The 12,682-nt window shown below is 44.5% G+C and overlaps 1 long non-coding RNA gene across 1 annotated transcript in view; it reads right to left on the reverse strand.

Moving 5' to 3' along the window:
• The window catches only part of LOC140530186 (uncharacterized), a 38,488-nt gene extending 29,831 nt beyond the window's left edge, over positions 1 to 8,657 (reverse strand). The window contains exons 1-2 of the long non-coding RNA XR_011975839.1: positions 8,120 to 8,657; positions 3,126 to 3,238 (exon numbers count right to left, since the gene is read on the reverse strand). This is a non-coding gene — a long non-coding RNA (uncharacterized lncRNA). The remainder of the gene's footprint in view (positions 1 to 3,125; positions 3,239 to 8,119) is intronic.
• Positions 8,658 to 12,682: the final 4,025 nt, after the last annotated feature.

The raw sequence follows: 12,682 nt of genomic DNA on the forward strand, positions 1-12,682 counted from the left end.
AACCTCAAGCTCATAGTTATCCCTGTCTTTGTTAATGCCATTTCTAGAACTTTCTAGCCCCAACTCTTTCTACTCTTCAGGATCCACAGTGAGTCCCTAATCTTTGAAGAGCCAATATGGCACTGAGTCCATAGGAATGACCTGCAATACCCCCTGTCCACACCTCTTACTCAGGAGTTACCATACATTGGCCAATACTATCTGTTTCATGTGTGTGAATCCTGTCTCCCTGGCTACACTGTCAATTCTTTGAAGGTGAGAGTTGTACCTTATCCCTCTTTACATTCCCCTCAGTACTTAATACAATGCTGAGCATGTAAGAGATACTCAAGAAATTTTTTGTGAAATTTAATTCCCCTGAATCAGACGAACACACCTTCTAGGACTGACTGCCCAGGGCTCTGCTAAAGAAGTGATCAGACAAATGGACTTTGCCAGAGACCAGGTTCCCTCAAGGACATCTGTGATACTAATTCCAGTTCAGGTGGGTGATGAATGAGCTGCTAGGAACTACTTAGAGCCCCAAGACCTAGTGTATCACATATGGAGAATCACCATTGACACCCAGCCTCTGAAATGCACTAGTGAATACTCAGTCCCCCAATAGGACAAACTAAGTCCTTCCTGGGGGACCAAAGCAAAAATACCTTCCCCTGGAGGCCAGATCACAGCTGCCATGCCTCCTCTATCAAGAATCTAAACTTTCCTCACCTTATCCTCTGTGCCTGTGGAAAAGAGCCAGCCACCACGCCTCAATGTAACCCTGCCTTGGCCTGAATGTGGGCCACATCCCTAAATTAGGATCTCTGAAAGAAAGAAAAATACATCTAGACATATGGTAAACAATACTGCCCGTTACAGGCCGCCACACTCAGGTTTATGTGAGCCAGATTTGGGGGAAAAGTGTGACCTACATTCACCAGTCCAGCAACTTTTCCAAGACTTGAAGATTCCCTACTTAGTGGTCTATTTCTCAGTTTCTCTTATATAAATAAGAACAATTCTTTAAACCCTCAGACGAAATCAGGGAGACTGAGGCTTTCTGGGCCTGTGTTTGACACAGGCACTGGACTGTTATACTTTGGCGGCCCAACTATGTGTAGTGATAAGAGGGGGAGCAAAAGAGTTAAATTAGAACTCTTCCTACTAGGCCCCCTTTCTCCCACCCCAGACTTTACAGGGTGGTGTTCCTACGGTGTCCTACTGAACGGGAGGGACTCACCTACTCCTGAGATGAAAGACCCTGGAGGCTAGAGGTGTGGGGAGGTGGGGTATGGGGGGTGTGTGTGGGGGGGTGTCTAGGTGGGTGGAGGTGTAGGTGGGGAGGGTGGGGGTGGGTGGATGGGTGAGTGTAGGTCGGGGTGGGTGGATGATGGGGGTGGTTACGGAATTTCCTACTGTTTTTGTGTCCCACTATATTGAAAATGTCCCTGGGGAAGTCTGTGTCGTGGGCTGCCTGAGGTCTTGGGGTCCCACTATTTCCTAGTACCTCATTCCTTTCCCCCCAAAATGTTTTGCTAATATTGACACTGTCCCAAGATTCAAGAGACACAATGTGACCTCACTCTTTAGAGAATATTGACGTCGGAGTCCACAGGACCCTGACAATGACAACTCATATTTGTGGAAATACTTTAATAAGCATTGATAAGTACTTTAAAGCTGCGAAAGCGTTTTCTCCACAACAACTCTGTGAGCTTAGATACTCTGTAGATACTCTGATCTTCATTACCCAGGCAAGGAAATTGGGGATTTTCAATTTGTTCTTTTTCTAGCTTTTTCAACTGCAAGCCTAAGTCATTGATCTCCTCTTTCTCTATTTTATTTATGTAAGCATTCAGAGATATAAAAGTTCCCCTAATAACTGCTTTTGCAGTATCCCATAAGTTTTGGTATGTTGTCTCACTATTGTCATTCTCTCGAATGAAATTGTTGATTGTTTCTATGATTTCTTCTTTAACCCAACCCTTCTTTAGAATTAGATTATTTAGTTTCCAATTGATTTTTGGTTTCTCTTTCCATGGCCTTTTATTACATGTAATTTTTAATGCATTATGATCTGAAAAGGATGCATTGATTATCTCTACCTTTCTGCACTGGATTGTGAGATTTTTATGTCCTAGTACATGCAGGCAAGGAAATTGGAAAGCTGCTGAGACTGTTTCTTTGCCTTTGTCTCCCCAGGGCCTGGCACATAGTAGGCACTTAACAAATGCCTGATTATCTACTGATTTCCGAAGGTCACACTATAGGTCCAACAATCCTCCCACAATCCCATACCACCATTCCACCGAGTTCATCTTGGACTTGATGGGAGAGAGTATGGTTCTCTCACTGTCTCAGAGCTTCTATTGCTCCTCATAGACATTTTCTATGTTCTTCTAACCCGTCTTTAGATCAGCAGGGCTAAGGCACAGGATAAAAGACACCAAAATGTGCTATTTAGAAGGGGGCAGCTCAGGGAGTGAGGACTCGATGTACATCCTTTGTTCTGCCCTGTGTCCTGATTTTTTTTTTTAACGAATCGTCCTTAACCTGCCATTCTATAAGGAAGGTCCGAGAATTCAGACAAGACCATCTATCTTCTCCCCTTTATTCTATAGCAGGGATGACCTGGCAAGCCAAAAGAGCCGCAGTTTGGCCTTCAAAAAAACCAAACCAGAGCCGGCCCAAAGTTTATCCTTTAGATTTGGGGCTTGTTAGACCCTGAACACTTTGCTGAGCCACAGCTGGGCTACAGATGACCATCAGATTCAGCCTGTCTGGCCTCCCCAAGGCTCTACATTATTTATGGGGCAGCAATCAAATATTTACTTGGGCCTCTGAATGATTTCTGTTATTTATTCCCCTCAGCTGAGACTCCTGGCAAAGAAAATAGGTGACCTGGAGCTGGCTTCCCCCAAGATGGGAGGGGAAGAAAGAGGAGAACACTCCAAACTGGGTCGGGAGCGAGCCCAGCCAGAAACGAGGACAATACTTGTTGTTCTGGTGGTTTCTCTGTCCTTCAGTACAAATCCCAGCCTGCCCCTGGTCTGGGGCATCTGCTCCAGATAGCCTGGCTATGTGAGAGCCAGGCACTTAACTAAAGACATGGCATTAGGCAACAATTAGAAGCAGTGACTTACAGATGCTGAAGACTTTCTCCCAAGCAGCCCTCCACATTAGCCTGTATGATCCTCAGATTTGGGCAGCAACCAGTCCTGCCATCTCGCTTCCACTCCTACCTGGAATCTTGACTCTGAAAATAAAATGGATGTTGTGGGAGACCAGAGTGGGTTCCCTGTTGCTAGAGGTGTTCAAGAAAGACCCAATTTTCTGAATTACTGCAGAGGCAAAGTCCAGTTTCAGGGAGAAGTGGATTTAGATAACCTCCAAGGTCCCATCCCATCATCACTTTGGAAATCTAGGATTCTTCTGTAGTAGAAGGACTCACCTGCTCCAGAGATGACAGACTGTGGAGGCTGGAGAGGTGTATGTGTGTGTGGTTACAGAAGTAATAACTTATACTAAAAGCAGGGAAAGCACATTGATTTTAAAGCCAGAGAGTTTGGGTTCAAATCCTGATGGTGTGATCGCAGGTAAAACACTTGACCTATCGAGGGCTCAGTTTCCTTGTCTGTAAAGTGAAGGGAGTTGGACTTTGATGATCCCTAAGATTCCTTCTAGCTCTGAGCGCTAGGAATAGTACTTCAAACTTTTTCTTCACCACAGCCCTCTACGGGAGGGAGGAGAGGTATTATCCCCATTTTCCAGATTAAGAAACTGAGAGTCAGAGAGGTTATGTGACTTGACCATTGTTCATACATCTGAATAGATTTCAAATTCAGGTCTTCTGATTTCAGACTCAGAGCTCTAACCGCTCTAACACACTGCTTACAAACAATAGATCTTCCCCTGAAGTGATTGCTTGGGTAGTGCCCCACTGGGGCAGCTTCTTAGAACATAGATCCTACTCTTTGGGCATATGAGTAGGCCTGGCTCCTGACTGGGATGCCTGGGTTTTCTGAGCACCAGATACAGATGCAGTCTGGCTCAATCCTTAGTGGTCCTGGAATCAGACAGAGTTTACCATGGGTAGAGCCACAAGCAAAGAGAATGGGAGAGGAGAAGGTTTCTGGGTTCCTGAAGAAGGCAAGGAGGAATGGGATGCAAATCTGAAGAATTGTCCAGACAAATCTAAAGGGATCCTCTTCTCTTGACCTTAAATTCAGAGACTCATAGATTCAGAGACGAAAGGGAACTTGGAAGCCATACAATCCAACTCTCTCCTCCCCCTTCCCATTTTACAGATGAAGATTCCCTTCTAAGAATTCAGCCCATTTAGCAAGAATGGGGAGCCTGCTACCTTGAGGACACATATGACCTTCTAGGTCCTCAAGTGTGGCCCTTTGACTGAATCCAAACTTCACAGAACAAATCCTCTTAATAAAAGGATTTGTTCTGTAAAACTTGGACTCTGTCAAAAAGCTGCACCCAAGGACCTAGGAGGTCACGTGTGGCCTCACCTAAGATGTTGCAGGTTCCCCACCCTTTCCCAGAGTCAGAGTTGGAAGGGATCCAGGAAACTTCCAGTCCAAGCCTTGGCTTGGTGCAATAACATAGAGTAGGTAGAGCACTAAGCCTGGAGTCAAGAAGATCTGAGTTTGAATCCAGCCTAGATATGTAACCTTGGGCAAGTCACTTAAGCTCAGTTTCCTCAAATGTAAAATGGGATTAATAAAAGCAACTGCCTCCCAAGGTTGTTGGGAGATTCTGATGAGATACTATGCCTGGTAGGTGCTATATATAAATGCATACTCCCTCCCAATCCCCAACTGAGGCCCTGGCAGGAGAGGGGACTTCCTCAAGGTCACCAGCTGGCAGAGCTGAGAATCAAAGCCAGGGGTCCTAGCTTCCAGCTATTGCTTTCCCCCCTACTCAAAGTCATTGTTCACCGTTCCAACCTATAAGAGGTCTGGAAGATGCTCAGACAGCAGCAGGCCCATTTTACAGGTGGTTGAACTGAGGATGAGACATTTGTATAATATCCCATAGCAATGATGCAGTCCAATCAATATTTACAGTTATCCCTTCCACATCACAGAGGTTGGGATACAGTGCCCCCACCATCAGGAAAATCCACTGAAAAATGTTTGATCATCTCTTCACACCAGAGAAGAAGTCTGAAATTATTATGGTATTAAAAGATGCAATATGTTGACATTATACAGTACCACAATTTATTTTGTGCATTTATTTGGGGGTTTCTAAACTTTTTCTGGTCACCACGTGTTATCTGGGGCTTCCACAAAACTCCCCCCAAATTCCCATTTAATTTCTTATGCCAAACTGCAAGGGGGAAGGCGGAAATGTGGAAGGGCATTAGGTTCCTACTTTGTACAGGTCCCAGGGCAGAGGGGACAAAGACGAAAAATTACAGGCGTTGGCCTTGAGAGTGGAGGATATAACCCTTCGGTAAGTAAATATAATGGAAGGGAGAGTGTAAGAAGGGCAAAGAGAGGTTCGGACAGTTTCCAGGAACACTTAGGAGAGCACACATTTAGTTGGGAGAAGCAGGGTAGGCTAGATGGAGGAAATAAGACCTTAATGGAGTCCTGGAGAAAGAGAACAATTAGACAAAGGAAGAAGAGATGGGTGTTGACCCCAGGCATGGCAGGTGGCCTGCTAAAAGGCATGGACATAGACTGGGGACAGTTAGGAGTCCAGCTTGGCAAGACGTACGCTAAGAGGAGTGTACACCAAGGACAGTAATGTGGAGGGGGAAAAGGGTGGAAAGATGGTCTGGAATAAGAGGGAAAGATAAGCTTAGCAGGTATGAGAGCTGCAGCTAAGGCTCGGTTTCCTGCTCTAAGAAGATGAAATCTCTTTGGAAACTGGTCCCAGGCATCCCCCTAAACCTAAAACTTTGAATGAAGAGGAGATGGTAGAAGAAAAAGCAATTGAAATGAGGCCCTACTGTGGACTTTCCCTCCTCTTTCCCTTCCCCCAGTCCCTATGGAAACAAGGGCTCTGAGCCCGGGAATGGAGAGAGGTGGGGCAGCCACACAGCTGGAATCACATCTGGTCTCCAAAGCCACGCGTCACCTGGGCTGTGTATAGCTGGCTGGCCAGACTCACTGGTGTCTGGAGTGAGGAGGGAAATGTGGTCTCAGCAGTGGGGAGGACCAGACCAGGGGCTGGTGGCCGGAGGGAAGGGTGGGGACCACAAGGTCATCCAAGGTGCTTTCGAGGAAGAGAAGAGAGGCTAACTGAAGGAGATCCCATGTTGCCAAAAAAATCAGGCAGCAGAACTTTAAATGCTGCTTCCCTAGATAGGACAAAAGGAGACAAGGAAAGAAAATTATTTGAAGTGCAAAGGAGAGTACCTGAACCTCTAATGTCCCCAGGTCACATTTAATCCAGTTACTTCATTTTATGAAGAAAGTACCTGAAGTCAAATTGATGAGAGAATTTGCCAAAGATCATGCTGCAAGGTGCCAGGCTGCCCGTGGAGTGCCCTATGGAGACCATACTTCCCTCCTCAACTCTTAGAACCAAGAGCAACCTGATAGAAATTTAGTCTAGCCTCCTAGCCTAGGTCAGAACCCCCCATCCCCCTCCCCTACATCCTCTTTAAGATGGATTTCTTAGCCTTAGTGTTGCATACTTCCAGCTGCACCTCCAAATCCTCAGGCTCCTTCAGCTGTCTACTATCTTACCTCAAACCCAACCCAAAGTCTAGATCCCTGTGGAGCAGGTACTGAGCCACGGATCATTTAAGAGTAGCAGTACTCACAAGGTGAGAAGCCCACACTTCCCAAAGCAGGCCAGGATCATTCCTAAGCCCCACCTGGGCCTCCACTCAGGGCTTGAGTGGGACACCATTGGTCCTTTCTTCACCACTGCCATTGAAGGTAGGAGTGGATGCCAGCTAAGAAGATGGCATAAAATAAGGGAATTTTACTTTCCTTCAACAGCAGAGGGTACAGGAATGTACTGGAAGGTGGGCATTTGGCCAGGGACAGAGTGCTTCTGCAAGGGCCAGGAAAAATGCATTTGCCTGGACAGGCATTGAAGCTTTTCCCTGAAAAGGAAAGAGGAGAAGGAGGGAGAAAACTGAAGGCAAATGCCAAACCAAGGAGAACAAGTATCAGATAAGAAAAAGAAATATTTCAGACCAGTCCAGGAATTTGCAGAGGAAATAAATGGAAAGAAGTTCAGCTACAATAATCCTGACCACAAATATCTATTATGCCGAAATACTCAGAATCTGAGTAATCAAAGGAGAGACCATAATGGAAAGCGGAGAATATGACCTCATAGGCATTCCCCAAGACATGCTTGGATGGGCAATGGAAAGATATACCTTATTCACAAAGAACAAATTAGCTCAGCATTTTCTGTCCAGTGGACCACAGATCCTTAGCCATTCACAGGTATCGAAAAGGACCCGTGAATCCATTTACAAGCAAAGTACTGCCCTTTTGATTTTCCTTAGTGCCAAAAAAAGATGCACTGTCATCGTCACTACTGCCTCATGGGATTCTGCAGCTCAGAATTTTTTTTTACATTACATGGGCTCCTCATACTTGAAAAGACTGGGAACCACTGGATTCCATTAAAAGAGGAGCAAAATGGCATCCTATCCCATGAATTTCTATTCCCACGAGTCAATCCATAAACCCGTGAGAGGAAGCACAATAAACAGTACATGGGTAAAAGAAAAAGAAGGTAAAGACAAAAAACATATAAAGAGAATGCACTGCAGATTGCCCAGACAGAAGGAAGAACTGGATTAGCAGCTCCTGAAAATGTGGCATCGCCCTCCCCCCACCAATCGCTGTCTCCCTGCCCCTCCCATCACAGTGTCTTTATTTTGCATATATCTTGTATTTACTTTTCTATCCATGTTGTCCTCCCCCCTTGAATGCAAAGGCTCCTCAAGAACAGGAATTCTCCCTTCTGTGTTTGTATCCCCAGCACCTATCTCAGTGTCTGGCATATAGTCAGGACTTAATAAATGTTGGTTTATAGACTGATACAGTCATGACATTCAGTTATACAGATCTGCTAAAGGTTTCTCTGCTAAAAAAAAAAGGTAATAGTAATAATTTCGCCTTGCTGACAATTTTCTCCCTACCTTTCATCTTTCAGAAGGTGGAGGAAGTAGTGAACACGACTGCCTATGTTCTGCCTATGTTCTATCTTCTGACCAAAAAGGAAGTAGAAATACCAGGAATCTTGGGGGGAAGTGGCCATGCCATCTTAGAGCTTGTAAGAAACAAAGAAGGGGAAAGCCAGGCCCATTCTGACACAGGAGGGCATATTTCAATGAATTCCCTAAATCTGAAACTGAAGGGAGAAACAAAATGAGGGAAATGAGCTCAGGAAAGAGGAGGAGCTTTCAAGAATGAAATCCTTACGATGCAGTAAAAAATTTTTCCATTAAGGGAGAAAGGGAGAAGTTGCTGGAGAAGCCAAGCAGAGAGTTCCTTTGTGAAGTCTGATCTTAAAAGGACATTTTCAGAGACAAAAGCAAGGGCAAGAAACCAAGAGGGAACTTGAAAAAGTATCATGGAAGCCCAAGCTGCTCTGGGTGCCAACCCTCTGTAAAGGAGCTCTAAGGAATCGAGGCCATTGAGAGGGACTGTGGCACTGGAGTGTGCCCAGTGTGGCCCCAGTTTTCAAAGGGGAAAAGGTAGATTCCTCAAACTATAGACCAACAAGCTGTACCCAGAAGCCTAGCAAAATTCTAGAATGAATTCTTAGAATCAAGTCCAGCCAATAAACATTTACTAAATGCCTACTGTGTGTCAGACATTATGCTAAGAGTTGGGGATACTAAGGTCAAAGACAGTCTCTGCTCTCAGAGATCTCACAGTCTAATGGGGGAGATAATCAATAGATGGAAGGCACTAGAATGAAGGGGGATAGGGAAAGACATCCTGTAAAAGGGAAGATTTTAGCTGGCACTTGAAGAAAACTAGGGAAGCCAAGAGTCAGATATGAGGAGGGAGAGCTTATGTCCTGGCTAGAGAGGGAGAGGGAGTATCTTATTCATTGAGGGGGAGGAGATTGGAAAGGTGGTGGACACAGGTTATAAGGGCTTTGAATACCAAACAGATTCTACATTTGAGCCTGGAGGTGACAGGGAGCCATTAGAGTTTATTGAGTAGGGGATTGATGTGGTCAGACTTATGCTTTACGAAGACCACTTTGACAGCTGAGTGGACTAAAAAGCAGGAGGACCAGTCAGAAGGACCCAGGCTCATAGATGCAGAATTGTAATATTCAATATTATCTAGTTCAGCAGTTCTTAAACCTTTTTGGTCTTTATTCTCTCAAAAATTATCTAGGATTCTACCTCCTTCCCTCTTTCTTGCCCAACCTCCTCCTCCCCACCCCACCCCCACCTTTCATTTCTGTGGGTTATACCCATTGATATTGCCTGCGTTAGAAATGAAAACATCTTAGTACTGTTGTGAAAATAGTTTTACCTTTGGACTCCCTGAAAGGGTCTCAGGGACCCCTGGGGGGTCTCCTGACCATACTGTGAGAACTGTTGGTCTAGTCCAGTCTCTTTATCTTATAGCTGAAGACATTTAGGCCCAGAGAAGTCATGCTTGCTCAACATCATGCAGGTAAGGAAGAGGAAGAGCTAGAATTTAAACCTAGGTCCTCTGATTCCAAACCTTGTCATCTTTCCTCAGCACTGTTCCAAGAGGGATGTGTGAGCACTTAGGAGAGGAAGCAATGATTAGTACAGGCAAGTCTTGGGTTCCCAAGAATAATGCCAGACTAACAATCTTATCCAAAAAGGAAAATCTTCCAGTACTGGTTGAATATCAGGAGAATGCCATAGATATACCATATCTGGATCAGGTTCTTGGCAAGTCTCTCATGACATTCTTGTAATGAAGAGATGCAGCTAAATGAGAGGACAGTTTCGGCTTTTTATTTTGCAGCTTTGTCAGACTTTTCCTGACTGTATTTGGAGTTTTCTTGGCAAAGATACTAGAGTGGTTTGCCATTTCCTTCTCCAGCTCATTTTATAGATGAGGAAACTGAGGCAAAAAAGGGATTAAGTGGCTGGTCCAGAGTCACACAGCTTATAAGTGTCTGAGGCCAGATTTGAACTCAGGAAAATGAACCTTTTAACTCCAGGCATGGCTCTCTATTCACTGCACCACTTAGCTGCCCCTGATGAGATTACAGGTAGGTGTGTTAGGAAATAGTGAAATGAGCACTCAAGCAATGGACTGATGTCAACATGGATTTATGCCAGCCCAGAAAGAAGGTTCCAGGGGAATGACTCAGGGATCCATCATGGGTTCCATCTGGTTCAGTATTTTCATCAATAACTTGGATGAAAGTATAGAGGGCATATTTTTCAGCTTGGTTGAAAAACATGAATTGGGAAGAAATAGCTAATATATTTAGATAATAGATTTAGAATCCAAAGAGCTTTTGGCAAGCTAGTAACATGGTCCATCATTTAGCTGAATACATTTAAGAGGGATAAATGTAAAGTCCTGCATTGTAGCCAATCAGTTAGTCAACAAACATTTATTAAGCTTTTCCTGTGTACCCAGTGCTGTGCCAGGCATTGGGGATACAAATACAAGCAGAAAGACAAATCCTTGCTCTCAGGGAGCTTGTATTCGAATGGGGAAGATAATTACATAAAAGGAAGTGGAAAAGGCAGAGTTGAGGGTGCAGGAGTCTATATAGTAGAGGAAGTCTAGAGTGCAGCCTGCAGAGGAATTCATTCAAAAATCAACTGCCCGGTGTGACATGAGAGCCAAAAAAGCTAACATGATCTTGAGCTGCATTCATTAAAGCGGAATGTCCAAATTCAGGCTGCTCAGCGTCATCTTATCTTCTGGTCTGATCAGTTGTGGCCAGCTCTTTGGGTCACATTTTAGTAGGGACATTAACAGACGAGATGAGGGTGGTCGCCCGAAAATCATGCTATGTGAGCACCAGTTAAAGGGAGATCCAGGAGGGAAGACTTATGACTAGTGGGGGTGGGGAGGGAGAAATAGAGATATGACAGCACTCTTCAAGTACATGAATGGCTCCAGACGGGAGGTGCATGACTCTAGGTGGGTGCTTGTTTTGCTTGGTCCCAAGAGACAGAACTAGGAGCCATGGGTAGAAGTTACAAACAGACAGATTTGAGTGGGAAGGAAATGGGTTGGATTGTCTTTGACTTTCCCTGTCCTTGATAAAGCAAAAGCTGATTTTTAATACTAGTATTCTTATGATGATGTTATATAAGTGCAAGTTATAAAATATTATGGTCTCTGAAAAACTGATGGTAAGATCATCCAAAGGGTGAATGGAGAGCTACCTGGTGGGGATCACAGGTTGTAACACAACATATATAAGGAATTACCAAGGAGAAGCAGTGTAAAAAGTGTCATCAAAGTGTAACTGTAACAACAACAACAACAAAAGGTGGACCGGTCATATTGTGAGAGTGAGGGATGACGGATGGACGCAGCCTCTGGGCTCCTTTGGTCTCCACATAATATGAACAGAACACGAGACAAGACTCCAGCGCGCTGGAAGAAATGAGCAAGAGTCACATAGGACAGTTAGCCATGAGTGGGTTGTGCATTGTTGAAGAGAATACCTCCCTCAGTGAGGTAAGAGATCTAATGGAATATTAGAATATATGGCGGGTTTGGCTGAGGGGGGAGGAGGAAACCAAAATCTTGCTAACAGTGAGAGTTGTCCAACAAGAGAGAGGGCTGCCTTGAGAACAAGTGAGCTCTGAAACAGCCCCAAAACGAGGTAGATGAGGTACAATGGCAGATGCCATATCAGAAATGCAGCCCTAGGCTGTCTCAAGGAGGCATTATCATCATAGGCTCCTCTAATAAAAGACTGGCCTCCAAGCAAGGGGGAAGTGGTTACAACATACAAGATGTCTACGGCAAGGGAAATGCAAACATCACATATACATAGGTCCCCTGGATGACTTTCCAAGAGTCAGCATCCTGGGTTAGACGTGTAGTAACATACTCACATCAGAGAGGTCTTCTAAGGATCCCAATAGTGTAATTATACCTTTTTCCAAATCCTAAAGCAGAAATTCTTACCCTTTTTTGTGTCATGGACCCCTTTGGAAGTCTGGTGAAGCCTTTGAACTTCTCAGAATTATTTTTTTAAATACATAAAACAAAATACTTAGGGTTACATAGGAAACAAGTATATTGAAATATAGTTATCAAAATATTTAAAAAACAAAAACTAGTTAGGAGACCCCACGTTAAGGAAGACCCCTGTCTTTTGAGAGGCTTACTTGACTCTGAGGTGCCTTCCTAAGGTAACCAAAACTGCTCTCAAGCTCTGTCATAGGAGCCAATCTATTCATTTCCCCCTCTATGCATTTCCTCTCCTCAGGCCTTCAGTAGTTGTACTGTCCCTTGAAAAGTCCTGACTCAGTTCTCAACCTCCTTTTGCCCCTGACCAGAGTGTTGACAAAAGATCTTGTATACCTACAAACTGGATTATGGCTTGAAGAGGGTGCTGTTTGAGGCATTTAGCTTGGATATGGGTTGAACTAGATGTTCTTTGAGGTCCCTTCCAACTTTGAAATTCTCTTATTCTAAGCCTCTTTGTTTTCCACTGCTGACAAGACAAAATATAAACTCAACTTGTTATTCTAGGTCCACCAAAGTTTGACCCTAACCCA

This window comes from Notamacropus eugenii, chromosome 1 (genome assembly GCF_028372415.1).
Source record: "Notamacropus eugenii isolate mMacEug1 chromosome 1, mMacEug1.pri_v2, whole genome shotgun sequence".
Lineage (NCBI taxonomy): Eukaryota > Metazoa > Chordata > Mammalia > Diprotodontia > Macropodidae > Notamacropus > Notamacropus eugenii.